Source organism: Amblyomma mixtum, chromosome 5, assembly GCF_055824585.1.
Source record: "Amblyomma mixtum isolate Tamu chromosome 5, ASM5582458v1, whole genome shotgun sequence".
In the NCBI taxonomy this organism is placed as follows: domain Eukaryota; kingdom Metazoa; phylum Arthropoda; class Arachnida; order Ixodida; family Ixodidae; genus Amblyomma; species Amblyomma mixtum.
This window is the reverse complement of record NC_143016.1, coordinates 4683944-4696513: the sequence shown is the minus strand read 5'-3', so window position 1 is coordinate 4696513 and position 12570 is coordinate 4683944.

The window sequence follows — 12570 nt, the reverse complement described above, 5'->3', positions numbered from 1 at the left end:
CTCCGAATTACGCGTCCGGTGCTCTACCTCTGAGCTACGGCGACGGCTGTCAAACCTTCTGCTTTCGGGGGTATTTATGTTTACAAGTAACCTAACCGTGAGAGTGTTCATCAGCGCCACCCACGTTCGTAAGCGGCGGACGTGGAACGTCCTGAGTTACCGCTGGTGTGACGTAGAACGCCATCGAACGGCGAGGGTGGAAGCTGTGTGAGAACCCTCCTATGCTTCCTATGGCTTCAAGGTTGCCAGAACCGAGGCCCTCGCTAAGCAATTAAGCAAACAAGGGAAGGGGAATGAGGGGCTCGTTATAAATATGAGAGAAGCCAACAGCCACAGAAACCAAGGAGCACAGGGGATTTTTTTTTTAAATTCATTTATTTTTTTTTTGTGGTGTTGATCAAGTAAGAATATTACTGAATATGTTGTCGCTTAAAGATAATTGATTAGAAAAGCAGAAGAAAAAACAACCACATGCCGCCGGTGGGATCCGAACCCACGACCTCCGAATTACGCGTCCGGTGCTCTACCTCTGAGCTACGGCGACGGCTGTCAAACCTTCTGCTTTCGGGGGTATTTATGTTTACAAGTAACCTAACCGTGAGAGTGTTCATCAGCGCCACCCACGTTCGTAAGCGGCGGACGTGGAACGTCCTGAGTTACCGCTGGTGTGACGTAGAACGCCATCGAACGGCGAGGGTGGAAGCTGTGTGAGAACCCTCTTATGCTTCCTATGGCTTCAAGGTTGCCAGAACCGAGGCCCTCGCTAAGCAATTAAGCAAACAAGGGAAGGGGAATGAGGGGCTCGTTATAAATATGAGAGAAGCCAACAGCCACAGAAACCAAGGAGCACAGGGGATTTTTTTTTTTTTTTAAAATTCATTTATTTTTTTTTTTTGTGGTGTTGATCAAGTAAGAATATTACTGAATATGTTGTCGCTTAAAGATAATTGATTAGAAAAGCAGAAGAAAAAACAACCACATGCCGCCGGTGGGATCCGAACCCACGACCTCCGAATTACGCGTCCGGTGCTCTACCTCTGAGCTACGGCGACGGCTGTCAAACCTTCTGCTTTCGGGGGTATTTATGTTTACAAGTAACCTAACCGTGAGAGTGTTCATCAGCGCCACCCACGTTCGTAAGCGGCGGACGTGGAACGTCCTGAGTTACCGCTGGTGTGACGTAGAACGCCATCGAACGGCGAGGGTGGAAGCTGTGTGAGAACCCTCTTATGCTTCCTATGGCTTCAAGGTTGCCAGAACCGAGGCCCTCGCTAAGCAATTAAGCAAACAAGGGAAGGGGAATGAGGGGCTCGTTATAAATATGAGAGAAGCCAACAGCCACAGAAACCAAGGAGCACAGGGGATTTTTTTTTTTTTAAATTCATTTATTTTTTTTTGTGGTGTTGATCAAGTAAGAATATTACTGAATATGTTGTCGCTTAAAGATAATTGATTAGAAAAGCAGAAGAAAAAACAACCACATGCCGCCGGTGGGATCCGAACCCACGACCTCCGAATTACGCGTCCGGTGCTCTACCTCTGAGCTACGGCGACGGCTGTCAAACCTTCTGCTTTCGGGGGTATTTATGTTTACAAGTAACCTAACCGTGAGAGTGTTCATCAGCGCCACCCACGTTCGTAAGCGGCGGACGTGGAACGTCCTGAGTTACCGCTGGTGTGACGTAGAACGCCATCGAACGGCGAGGGTGGAAGCTGTGTGAGAACCCTCTTATGCTTCCTATGGCTTCAAGGTTGCCAGAACCGAGGCCCTCGCTAAGCAATTAAGCAAACAAGGGAAGGGGAATGAGGGGCTCGTTATAAATATGAGAGAAGCCAACAGCCACAGAAACCAAGGAGCACAGGGGATTTTTTTTTTTAAATTCATTTATTTTTTTTTTTTTTGTGGTGTTGATCAAGTAAGAATATTATTATTAATATTCTTACTTGATCAACACCACAAAAAAAAAATAAAAAAAAAAATAAATGAATTTAAAAAAAAATCCCCTGTGCTCCTTGGTTTCTGTGGCTGTTGGCTTCTCTCATATTTATAACGAGCCCCTCATTCCCCTTCCCTTGTTTGCTTAATTGCTTAGCGAGGGCCTCGGTTCTGGCAACCTTGAAGCCATAGGAAGCATAAGAGGGTTCTCACACAGCTTCCACCCTCGCCGTTCGATGGCGTTCTACGTCACACCAGCGGTAACTCAGGACGTTCCACGTCCGCCGCTTACGAACGTGGGTGGCGCTGATGAACACTCTCACGGTTAGGTTACTTGTAAACATAAATACCCCCGAAAGCAGAAGGTTTGACAGCCGTCGCCGTAGCTCAGAGGTAGAGCACCGGACGCGTAATTCGGAGGTCGTGGGTTCGGATCCCACCGGCGGCATGTGGTTGTTTTTTCTTCTGCTTTTCTAATCAATTATCTTTAAGCGACAACATATTCAGTAATATTCTTACTTGATCAACACCACAAAAAAAAATAAATGAATTTAAAAAAAAAATCCCCTGTGCTCCTTGGTTTCTGTGGCTGTTGGCTTCTCTCATATTTATAACGAGCCCCTCATTCCCCTTCCCTTGTTTGCTTAATTGCTTAGCGAGGGCCTCGGTTCTGGCAACCTTGAAGCCATAGGAAGCATAAGAGGGTTCTCACACAGCTTCCACCCTCGCCGTTCGATGGCGTTCTACGTCACACCAGCGGTAACTCAGGACGTTCCACGTCCGCCGCTTACGAACGTGGGTGGCGCTGATGAACACTCTCACGGTTAGGTTACTTGTAAACATAAATACCCCCGAAAGCAGAAGGTTTGACAGCCGTCGCCGTAGCTCAGAGGTAGAGCACCGGACGCGTAATTCGGAGGTCGTGGGTTCGGATCCCACCGGCGGCATGTGGTTGTTTTTTCTTCTGCTTTTCTAATCAATTATCTTTAAGCGACAACATATTCAGTAATATTCTTACTTGATCAACACCACAAAAAAAAAAAATAAATGAATTTAAAAAAAAAAAAAAAATCCCCTGTGCTCCTTGGTTTCTGTGGCTGTTGGCTTCTCTCATATTTATAACGAGCCCCTCATTCCCCTTCCCTTGTTTGCTTAATTGCTTAGCGAGGGCCTCGGTTCTGGCAACCTTGAAGCCATAGGAAGCATAAGAGGGTTCTCACACAGCTTCCACCCTCGCCGTTCGATGGCGTTCTACGTCACACCAGCGGTAACTCAGGACGTTCCACGTCCGCCGCTTACGAACGTGGGTGGCGCTGATGAACACTCTCACGGTTAGGTTACTTGTAAACATAAATACCCCCGAAAGCAGAAGGTTTGACAGCCGTCGCCGTAGCTCAGAGGTAGAGCACCGGACGCGTAATTCGGAGGTCGTGGGTTCGGATCCCACCGGCGGCATGTGGTTGTTTTTTCTTCTGCTTTTCTAATCAATTATCTTTAAGCGACAACATATTCAGTAATATTCTTACTTGATCAACACCACAAAAAAAAAAATAAATGAATTTAAAAAAAAAATCCCCTGTGCTCCTTGGTTTCTGTGGCTGTTGGCTTCTCTCATATTTATAACGAGCCCCTCATTCCCCTTCCCTTGTTTGCTTAATTGCTTAGCGAGGGCCTCGGTTCTGGCAACCTTGAAGCCATAGGAAGCATAAGAGGGTTCTCACACAGCTTCCACCCTCGCCGTTCGATGGCGTTCTACGTCACACCAGCGGTAACTCAGGACGTTCCACGTCCGCCGCTTACGAACGTGGGTGGCGCTGATGAACACTCTCACGGTTAGGTTACTTGTAAACATAAATACCCCCGAAAGCAGAAGGTTTGACAGCCGTCGCCGTAGCTCAGAGGTAGAGCACCGGACGCGTAATTCGGAGGTCGTGGGTTCGGATCCCACCGGCGGCATGTGGTTGTTTTTTCTTCTGCTTTTCTAATCAATTATCTTTAAGCGACAACATATTCAGTAATATTCTTACTTGATCAACACCACAAAAAAAAAAAAATAAATGAATTTAAAAAAAAAAAAAAAAAAAAAAAAATCCCCTGTGCTCCTTGGTTTCTGTGGCTGTTGGCTTCTCTCATATTTATAACGAGCCCCTCATTCCCCTTCCCTTATATATATATATATATATATATATATATATATTAAAAGTTCGATTTTAATCCTGCCTGATTTGGGCCGCGGGCCAAAAGGGCCAACAGACTGTCGTGCCACTTGCAGCATTCAGACAAACTGATGGACCTTGCAAATTTGCTCAGTGCAGCAGAAATAAAAAGTTGCATGGGCTAAATGTTCAGCTGCAGGACGTAACCGCTATAACTCGGGACATTGCCTCCTCTTCTTGGATGGTATTAGGAAAATATTTTCCTTCCTCCATGCACTAAATTTTCCTTCCTTCAAGACTATAACGAAGCTACAGAGCGCTTTGCTGTAGAGCGGGCAAACGGGTGACGGTCGCTCGTTTGCAGCGGCGGCGGTGGCAAATCATCATCATAACTACAGAGGCTAGAAGGTTTTCCTAGTGTCGCGACCGGGCCGGCGCAGCTGAAATAACTTGCTATGCTCAAGGCAGATGGCGCTGCCGCCCGCTGGCGTGCGGGCGGGCGCAAGAAGCCCCTATGGGTAGTGCTCGCTGGTTCAGTCGGTTGATCGTGTGTGGGTTGCTATCACTGCTTTGACAAGGCGTTAAAGTGTTAAAGACGGTGCAAACACTGGCATAGGTTCTCTTCTCATTTAGATTCGACACGGACTAGCTGTAACACCGACAGTGTGCCGCGGCAGGAGCAAATGCAAGCGTCACGTCGGGCCTCACCTACTGCGCCGTAAATAAGCGTAAAAACGCATTTTGTACATGATACCGAAATGAGAAAAGGAAGCGGCACAGATTGCAGGGTGGAACGTCTTCATTACACAAGGTTCCATGACAACAATGTACTAATGCCTTTATTTGTGCGAAGTGCCCTGTGCGAGGCTACTGACAGCGCCTCATTTTCAGCAACTTTTTCTTTTCTCGCTGCGCGCCGCGCTCTTTGTTTACCGACTTTACAAGGAAATGCATCCTAGTCAAGGCGTGAAACTTGACCACTTCTGTCGTAATTCGACGTCCATGCTCCGCGCAGCCCACACCTTGAAGCTCACGTCCCTGAAGAAAATGCAGAAAGCTGACCATGCTATCTGCGTGTAGCTCATTGCGGCTGAAAAACACCGTAAATGCGTCCTCAAGCTTAGCTATGAGCTGTTCAATTGGCCTTGATGGATAAACTAAGCCTCCATGGTCAAAATTTCGAGTAAGTGAGGCATTGTTGTTTGACTCGGCTTGCAAAGGCGAAGTGCTGAAACAAGTTGCACATTCGGGGCAAAGAAATCTTTTGATTTTTATAACAACATAGCCAGCTACATAAAAAATTAGTCTGCAGCATGCTGTCACTTTTTTTGTCTACACAGCCCTGATGATCGCTCAGGCTGCTGTGCTCCTCGAGCAGCTCTGCAGCAGAAGCCAAGTTTCGGCCATTTTGTAAATTATCGACAAGTTCAGTTATTCGCTCATTTTTTTCTTTGGGAACATCAGATGGCTGCAAGAGGGCAGTCACGACTTCTTCAGGTACGTTTGCTCCTTTTGGAGGCTTTGCGAGGCGGTAGAAAGAAAGGTGGTTGATAATTATCAAAAACTGCCCCACAGTTGGATGATCATTGCAACCGAAGCACTGGCGCACAATCCCAAATACATTCTCCATCCTGTCTTGGCTTAGGTTTGCAGTCAACAAGTACTTGTATTGCAGCGACGTGGTCAGGTATTTTACAAGCGACAGTGTGCTTAACACGCAGCCCAAGGGCAGTTCCTGCACTTAAAAAGCCGCCACCATACTGTGCAGCATGCTCCTCCCATTCCTTGAGAAAAACAATGAACTCATTAAAAAATTGTGCACTTCTTGAATCAGCACGAAGGCCTCTTGATGGAATTCTAGATGACATTATAAAAATTAGTCTTTCCATTAGTTTTACAAACCGTTCTGTCGGTTCGATGTTTCTGACGTTGTCCCTTTGCAAATGGTCCCGGTAAAAGAAAATACCCTTTAGTACCTCCTGACTGAACAGCTGAAATGCAAGGTTTACTAGCATTTTTTCGAATGCGTTTGGATGCACATGTGATTGCGTGATGTGTGGCATCACCTTCAATGTCACAAATCGCCCGCGCGCACTTGCCAACTGGCTGGGCGAACGGCGCGGCTTGCATAGCGCGCCAAAAGCCGCACGCCTGGCAGCTGCAGCGCCACCTACGCTGTGCATCCAAACCGGTTTCACAGGGGCCCCTTGAAACGGCGGCCGTTCACGACACTAGGAAAACCTTCTAGCCTCTGTATCATAACTATTTATAATGATGGATAGATGATAAGTGGATGGATGATAATGGCTTTATCCTTTGTACCGGGCGGTAGCTTTCGCCACCTAGCCTATACTTCCCCCATTGTTAATTTATTTTTATTTTCCCTTTCTTTCCCTTTCGCTCTTACAATGTCTAATCTGTCTATCCTTTTCCCCTCGAAATTCACTCCTCCCTTGATTTCCACCACCAATCCTCCAGCCTCCCCTTCGTCAATGTCACGCTTTTCCCATCCACTCGCCCGTCCTCCCCAGTAAATCCCAGCGCTATCTCTATGGCCGTTGCTGCCCCCTCTGGGAGGGCTGGGCGGAGTTCTGCGCACCTCATAACCAAGTGTTCTATGGTCTCCGTTTTACAAGCAGAGCACAAAATATCCACTTCTTCAAATTTGGATCTATACGTTTTTGTTCTCAGAGTCCCTGTCCTAGCCTCAAAAAGCAGTGAACTGCCCCGCGAATTATCGAATAATCGCTCTTTTTTGATGTCCTGTTTTCGTGTCCTATATATGCCTAGCGCTGATTTTTCCTGCATTCTTTCTTTCCGTCTCCTTTACCTCCGCTTTCACCTTAGTATTTTGTTGCGTCCCATCCCTCACCCGTAAATACTTCGTTCATAGCTTTCGGGTTCTATTAGTCCATTTTGTGTTAATACTTTTCATGTACAGATACTTGTACACCTATTTTGCCCACCTTGTTTCCTCCATTTCAGTGAGTCTCTGATCATATTTCAGTTTGCTGATGGCCTTCCGAACCTCGAACGACGCCCAACCCATATCTCCCTGGACTCCCTCATTCGGAGTGTTCCCATGGGCTCCCAAGGCTAGCCTTCCTACACTTCTTTGTCTGACCTCTAGCCCTGACTGTACTTCTGATTTCATGCACAGGACTGCATTTCCAAATGTGAGGCCCGGTACGATTCCCTTCCATAGCCCTCTAACCACCTCATACCTATTATAGTTCCATAGTGCTCTATGCTTCATAATGTCTGAATTCCTTTTTCCTTTATCCTTCAGAATCCTTTCATGCTCTTCCAGATATTTTTTCCCTTCACTTAGCCATACACCTAGATACTTATAAGTTCTCACATGGTCTATCATAGTGTCTTGTATTTCTAGTGGGTCTCCCTTCTCATCATTATAGACCATTATCCCTGACTTCTCTCTACTGAACTGGAGTCCTAGCTTGTTGCCCTCCTCACCACAGATTTTAGCTAGTTCCTGCAGCCTGTCTCGCTTGTCTGCCAGTAGAACAATATCATCCGCATACATTAGTCCAGCCAACACTTGGTTTACCTTCTGACCATCCTGCATATAACTCACGTCAACTCCTACCCTACACTCTTCCAACCTCTTTTCCATTTGGCTCACATATACCATGAAAAGTAGAGGTGATAGCGGGCAGCCCTGCCTTAGCCCTCTCTTTAATTTTAGCTGGTTTTGTAGTTTCTCCCTCCCAGGTTACTACGACCTCATTGTCTCAATATACATGTTGTAGATATTCAACCACATTTCTATCTGCACCATATCCCTTCAATTGGTCCCAAAGTTTTTCCTGATTCACATTGTCATATGCCCCCTTAATGTCTAAAAATGCCATCCATAGAGGTCTCTGACTTGCCTCAGCTATCTCTATACACTGCGTTATGACAAATAGATTGTCCTCCAACCTTCTGTCCTTTTGGGAACCGTTCTGCAACTCTCCCAAGATCTCCTCACGCTCTGCCCATTCTTCCATTCTCATTTTCACCATCTGCATTGCTAGCCTGTAAATAACTGATGTGACCGTAATTGGTTGGTAGGATTTAATGTTGTCCCTGTTTCCCTTGCCTTTGTATATTAGTCTCATCCTGCTCACTTTCCAGTCTTTTGGAACGTCTGCTCCCTCTACTACTTTTTCAATGATCTGTCATAATTTCAGTTTGCTTTTTTTGCCTAGTACGGTAATTAATCTCATAGGTATGCCGTCTGGTCCTGTTGCTGTTCCGATGGGAACCTTGCCTTCTATTCTGTCCCAGTCCCCTGCTGTTCTCTCCCTAGGCTCTTCCTCCCCTGCCCCATTGCTGTCCCTGCTCTCCCCTAGACCATCCGCCACAGGCTCTGCAAATGCTGCTTCAATTGTTTGTCTGATAAATTCTTGTGCTTCCTCTCCCTCTACCCTTTCTCCATCCTGTGTGGTCAGAGTGTGTTGGATGCCCTCTGTTCTCTTCCCTTGGAGCCTTATGTGCTCCCAAAACCTCTTTGCAGCATTCCTATCTTTCTTATTTACCTCCATCATCCACTGGACTCCTGCCTTTCCTATTTTGGCTTGGACTAATGTCGCTGCCTCCCTTTTGCTCTCAAGGTATTCATTCCATTTTGCGTCCACTTCGTCTGGTGGGGCCCCCCTTTTCTTTGCAAATCTGTGTTCCCTGGATGCCTCCTGTCGTCGCGCTATGGCTGCCTTCACTTCCCTGTCCCACCAGCTTTTTGGCGTGTGTCTTCCCTTTTTTCTTTGAGCCTTCTCTAACTCCCCTTGAAAAACCCCCACGAGGGCATCATATGTCCACTCCCTATCCGGCTGCCTGCACACTATGTCCTCAATGTGTCCAGACACTTCCTGCAGTTGTGCATCAGTGAGGTTATGTTTGCTTTCCCTCCCTTGAGTTCCTTCCGCTGGTATGGCGCTACCAAATGTAATTTTGATTCTTCTGTGGTCGCTTCCCAGGCTTTTCATACCTTCTTCATCAATTTTCATGTCCCCTAACCTGTCATAGAGTTTGTGTGACACTAGGCAATAGTCAATAGTTGAGTGCGAATTCTTTCTTACCCATGTTACTTTCCCGTCGCATTTTATTTCCGTATTAACCATTACTAGATCATGGGCATCGCAGAATTCTCCTAACATCTTCCCCGTTGTATCTGTAGCTCCGTCAAAGTATTCCAAGTGAGCGTTCATATCTCCCAAGATGATTGTTTCCTGATGCAAGCCTAAGTCCCTGATGTCTTTAGACATACATTCGAAATGCCCTTTGTTCTCCTCACTCCCTGTTTTAAGGTATACAAACCCTATTATTGTTCTTAGACTCCCCACTATGCCCTGGAGCCATAGATGCTCTCTGCAGTTCTCTCTTACTCTTTCCCAATCTTGCCCATTTACTAATGCCCCTAGGCCTCCACCTTTACGGTCTTTCTCTTTTCTGTTACACCCTATCCAAGTGTAACCTGCAATGTGTGGCGGTTCTTCCATGTCTCTCAGGTGAGTTTCCGCAACCCCATATACCCCACTGTTGTCAGATTTTAGTTGTTCTTCGATTTCATCCCATTTAATTCGACTTCTTCCCCCTTGCATGTTAATGAACCCAACACTGAGAGGTTGCTTTCTTTTCGTTCGCCATGCCCTTGTCCTGCCCCCCCTCCTTTCACCTTTGCTGCCTACTCCTTGGTCTGCAGGGGTTTCCTGCGTGCCTGTAAAAAAGCAAGTGCCCTACGGCCTATCCTCTTCCCAACCTGCCATTCCGCTGGTTCGGCGTAATGGATGCCATCCGGGCAGAAAGGGAGAAAGTTCCTGTCTCCATAAATCACCCGGTTTACATCCATCACGTCGCACCTGAGGATCTTTCCCAGCTCTCTGATTGCTGCGTTGGCCCTCATAACCTGGTCTGCAATGTACGGGCCCCGTCCCCTGATCTCCGGGACTGTGCACAGAACAATGTGCACTGCCTCGGAGGTTGCTCTAAGTTTCTCTACCCCTGCCTGTATTTGTCTTCCCAGGTACTTCCCTTTCTCCTGCAATACGTCGTTGATCCCTGCGTGGAGAACCACGAGGTTCTCACCTTCCATGTTCTCCCACAGTTTTGTTTTGGCCCGCTCTGCCACCTCTCCAAAGCACCCACCCGAAATGCTCTCAACCTGCACCTGCTCACTGTAATTGACTGTTTTAAGTAGTGCTCGCTTTACCTTGTGTACGTTTGAGCTACCCACTACCCAAACCTTCCTACCATCGTCTGGCTTTGCTCGGTCTACACCTCGCTCCTTTTGCTTATCTGGTCTTGGAGCCTGGGACCCCTCCACAGTACTTCTGTTCTCTGCCTTCTCTGACTGCTCGCCTCTCTTCGGCGCGCTCCACACTGACGCGTCTGCCCCCCAGTCTGTTATGCCGGCTGGCCTTCCTGCCTTCCTCTGCTCTGCCTCCAACCTTTCTGACTCTCTCATTCTCAGCTCCTCAGCCTGCCTTGCTAATTGGGCTCTTTTCTCTCTTTCCTCGCTCAATTCTCGCTCTCCCTCCAATCTTTCTGCCTCTCTCGTTCTCAGCTCCTCAACCTGCCTTTCCAATTGCGCTCTTTTCTCTCTTTCCTCGCTCAATTCTCGCTCGAGGGACTCTACCCTGCTGCTCCATTCCCTCTCGACTCTAGTCTCGGATTCCGCACGTCTCTCCCTTTCCTCCCTTAATTCCAGGCTTATCTTATCCAATTCGCTCGCCAGTTGTTTTTGCAACTTCGCGACTGTTCCACACAAGTTACACACAAAGCTTGGGCAATTTCCTCACTGGCGTCCCAGAACCCTCCTCGCAGCGGCGCCTCTCCTCCTCCGCTCTTTTCTCCCTTCTCCTCTTTTTTTCTTTCACGGCTGTTGCGCTCTTCGGTCTATTCCTCCGGCGAGTCTGCCTCCGCGCACCGCCGCCGCGAATCTGCGCGTCTTCTGGTCCTGGTCAGCGCGCCTCTCAATGTGCTGACGCATGAACACGTAGGTGGTGGTGGAAACGTTTATTGCCAATGATGTAAATCGTCGGGGGCGCCTGGTTTGCCGCAAAATTTTGCATGATTACGAGCATTGGTCTGGGTATCGGGCATGCAGCAGTATTGGGTATTGAGCAGTCCGGGTTTGTAGTTGTCGCCAATGTGCAGCCTGCGCTATGGTGAGGGACGGAGCGGGGGTGCGTATTCCCTTCTTTTGTCTCGGTAATACGAGAGAATATCACGGAAGGAGACTAGGTAGTGCATTCCCTGCTCACGACAGTATGAGGCATTAAAGGCTTTCGCCTTAATAAAGCGATTCTGCTCGTATTGTCTTTCACAGCTGTTCTGCTCCTGGCGAGCTTCTAGGGCGGCCGGCTCGCGATTTTCGCGTTGCCCTTCGAGCCATTTGTGTGGCCGGCACGTTCCTCGCGCAAAGAAGGCGACTGCGCACGTACTTAAAATGGCGTTAAAGGGCGATTCACACGACGGTCCGTTCGCCCGCGGCCCGCGCACTACCTGGTCTCCTTCCGTGATATTCTCTCGTATTACCGAGACAAAAGAAGGGAATACGCACCCCCCGCTCCGTCCCTCACCATAACGCAGGCTGCACATTGGCGACAACTACAAACCCGGACTGCTCAATACCCAATACTGCTGCATGCCCGATACCCAGACCAATTCTCGTAATCATGCAAACTTTTGCGGCAAACCAGGCGCCCCCTACGATTTACATCATTGGCAATAAACGTTTCCACCACCACCTACGTGTTCATGCGTCAGCACATTGAGAGGCGCGCTGACCAGGCCGCGGTTCAGAAGACGCGGAGGAGAGCGGAGGAGGAGAGGCGGCGCTGCGAGGAGGGTTCTGGGACGCCAGTGAGGAAATTGCCAAAGCTTGTCCCCTCCGCCTCCGTCACACTTTCGAACCGCGTTTCGTCCATGTAGCACCATCTTTTGCATGACTCGCATTGGACGAGGTCTTCTTCCTCCTTCGCTTTTTTTGCCGGACGTCCCATGTTAGCCCTGAACGAAGAGCCCTGCCCCGCCAATGTCTACATGCCCCAGATCAAAACACACTAAAAAAAAAGAAGCTACATCAGTCAGAACAGTAACCTGCACATCCAAGACCAGATTACACACACAAGAAAGAAAAGGCAGCAAAGATCGAAAAACTTCTTCTTACATAAAGGCCTAGCACATGGTTCACGCTAACCCTACATGGGCCCAACGCTAACTTCAACTCCCTGAAACCTACTTCCTATTCTGCTTCCCTAGTCCTGCCACCTGTTAAATCTGCCGCCGCTTTCTAGTCCATAATCAATCCAAACAAAACAAAACAAAACAAAACATAGATGGTACTTAGCTACGAATGGATCGATGCTGCGACGAACGATGATGATGCCGGCGCTGCTCGACTCCTTCGACCCCTGATGATGATGATGATGATGATAGATAAACATTGTTTCCAGACTGGCGATTGTTTTTATT